We start from the raw sequence: 3,443 nt of genomic DNA on the forward strand, positions 1-3,443 counted from the left end.
CTTAGTTTTCATAGACACTTAGAGTCTCCTAGACCAACCCTTAGGAGAATTTACCAGGATATGAGTATCTCAGAGTAATGACAAAAGAAGAAATAGGGGTAAGGAGGACTAGCAATTCAAAAAGCATGTCTAATTATTTCAGATAGCAAAAACCTTCCATTAGTTATTTCTATGCTTGATCATTTTATTTCCTCATTAAAATTCATCTTTAATGAAAAAAACAGAATATTTGAACTTTTAACTAAGGAAGATTCATTTTTCTACCAGAAGTAGAACAATAGTTAAAATGAAAAAAAGAACAAAGCTGAAAAAATTTTTCAAAACTAGACCTTCACATAACAGTTTAGCCTTTTCCTCACCAGTCTACCTTAATCTGATGGATTTTTCTGAAAACCATTGAATTAGAAACATGACACTTGCACTTTTATTCTTTAGGCTCCTTGTGTCTGTACAATGCTTTCTTACATATTATACATTGTTACATATATATATATATATAGTATCTTTATTTAAATATTCTTCTCCATTAATAATTTTAACCCATATTGTGATTAGACACCTGAAGCAAGCAAACAAGCCCTTGAAATCAATTTGTTGGACCATCGGTAAAGAGATGCTGCAATATATATGACTGATAAACTGTGGGACTGAGGACCTCTGCTGGCAGTTTTGAGGCATTATTTTTTTAAACTGTGATACAAAAAAGAAGGTGAAGCCTACTTAATCTGAAGTATTCCTTTCCAGTTAGAATCCTTTAACTGCCTTTCTAAAATTTTATTTATTGGTCCTGCCACATTTTTAAGCAATTTGAGTCTTTCATTTATACAACAGTTGCTTTAGTTTTTGGAAAAAACATAAACATTAAGATTATTGGAGGAAAATATTAATTTTAATATTATTAATATTTTAAAGGAAATTAAGTTTGTTCATAAAAATGCTTATATTTTTATTAATGTGGAAGCTTCACATATAGAGATGAAGGTACAAATATAGATACACATCCTCATGATTTAGAATATGAAATTTAGTATCAAAATTGAATAAAATTTTAATCTAAAACATCTCTCATTTTTTCAAAAACTGGACTTGTTTCATATGTACTTTGAACCCAGAACCTTGGAAGCCAAGTTTTTATCTTAATGTCCAGATCAATTGTTTAAAGATTGAAAATGAAATTGAAGTGGTTATCTTTCACTTCACTTCACCACTAATGTCACTTACCTGTGCATTTCTTCTATTATGTACTAATTCACATTATTATGACTAAAAGAGACCATAGAAGTGATGTAATCTAGCACTTTTATTTTGCAAAGAAAAAAATCTGAGACCTATAGAGATGAACAACAGCCTCTGCCTATTCTTGCCAAGTCAGGGCAAGGTGAACAAATAACTTCTAAGACATCTGGTCTTCTAGGGAGATATCTCCTAAAGCAAGAGAAGGGAAAGGTACAACAGAGTTGCCAGTCTTTGCCACAATAATCCAGTTCTGGTGTGGATTCAAGGAGCCCTAATCCTAGTCAAGTTCCAGACATTCCAACTACTAGGAGGAACTGTGGATCCAACAGCCAGAAGCAATAATAATCACTGTAACAAACATTATTGATCTATGTGCCCGGCAGGCATAGTTCTAAGCGCCTGACATGGAATAACTTATGTGATCATCACAGCAATTCTGTGTAATGGATAAAATTGCTAATATAATTGAGGAAACAGGCATAGAGGGACTGAGTCACTTCCCCAAGATCAAGTCACTGAATCAAGGTTCAAATCCATGCACTGTAACCCCACATTGCCCTTAGTCCCACATATGAGAAAATATAGCAAGTACAAAGACTGGTCCCAAAGGGTCCACCCTAGGATGTTAGAGTGCTCTGTCTGAGCTTGAATTAGATAGTGGTCTTCTGCAACCCTATTCCTTTAGATCTAGAATTCTAGAAATTTAAGAGCTGGAAAGGTCTTGCAAAGCATGTGGTCTGGTGGTCCTTAATTCCTTTTGGTTTATAGACTTACCTGAAAATCTGCTAAAAGGAATAAAATTTGTCCTCTGAAAAACACATGAACACAGAATGATGCCATAGCAACAGCCACACACAATTTTGCATATAATTTAAACTTGTTTGTGAAATCTTCGAATCTCCATTCCTAGATCTTAGTGGACTATAGCACCCTAGATTTTAAAAATCTGACTTAGTCTAACCTTTGCTATTCACATTTTACATAAAATCACCTCATGTAACCAAAGCAAAGTCACTAGCCTCATAAATGCCAATGCTGTCTGACTGTTTCACATACAAAAAGAAAGAAGCTTTCTCCAGAAAGAAGAGGTGACCAACCTCAAGAACCTAGGCTTCCCAGACCTCACCAAACCACCCAAAGAGCTGAGAGGAATCAATATGTCAAAACACCTACACCCAGTTCAAGCACAGCAGTTAGGAAGCCCTGCCTTAGAATCCTCCAACAGATGACAAAGTACAAACTGGCTTGAGCTATCAGTGCCTAAATTTCTTCTCACTCCCAAATCCATTTAAAATTCTTACCCTACAACTAGCTCCAACTTAATTTAGATTTTAACTCTCACTTCTCAGATATTCAAAATAATAGCTACATGTATTAATTATTCATTGCTGCACAACAAATTAACCCAAACTTACTTGCTTAAAGGAGAAGTATTTGTTACCTCACAGTTTGGGTGGGTCAAATATTCCAAAGCAACTTAGCTTAGTTCTGCCTCATGAAACAACAACTTCTAAAAATAATGTACAAATCTCATAGCATACTAAACTGGGTATTATATTTTTAAAGCTATTATCTTAATCTTGGAAGCAAATGTATATTAATACTTGTATTCCTATGATATTTATAATTTGCCACTTTTACTCGCATAATTGTTAAAATGACAATATTTCTTTTCAACTTGTTAGTAAGTAGTCCATTAACAAAATATTGATAACAAATGTGCATGTTATGATTTGCATATTTATAAACCAGCTGTTCTTATTTATAAACTGTTGAGTGAAACTGCAATACCAATAATGCCTAACTATTGAGATGAACAGACTTGATCAAGAAATTATTCTGCAAATGCCTTAAAAGTTGAGCAGATTACTTGATAAAAACATGCACTAAAAGAGGGTGATACTGTTCTTTCTCCTCTCCTACAGATCTTTTGCAACTACATCAAAAGGTAAGTGCTTTTGAAATTCAATTCTAAGTGTAATACACTTAAATTCCAAAAAGTGTTCATTTTAGCCTCAATTTCTTCAGCAACAAGTTATAGAAAAATAATGGGATGTCTGTCAAATAATTACTACATGCCCCCACACTATTAAAATCTTCATAATCTCACCATGAGACATAAAGAATATTATAAATGAAGAAACTAGAGCAACAAAAATTTAATAGTAGAAAACTTAGCAGGAAAGTACATCTATCATAACTTAGAT

Source organism: Phyllostomus hastatus, unplaced genomic scaffold, assembly GCF_019186645.2.
Source record: "Phyllostomus hastatus isolate PE091 unplaced genomic scaffold, TTU_PhHast_1.1 phas_contig_58, whole genome shotgun sequence".
In the NCBI taxonomy this organism is placed as follows: Eukaryota; Metazoa; Chordata; class Mammalia; order Chiroptera; family Phyllostomidae; genus Phyllostomus; species Phyllostomus hastatus.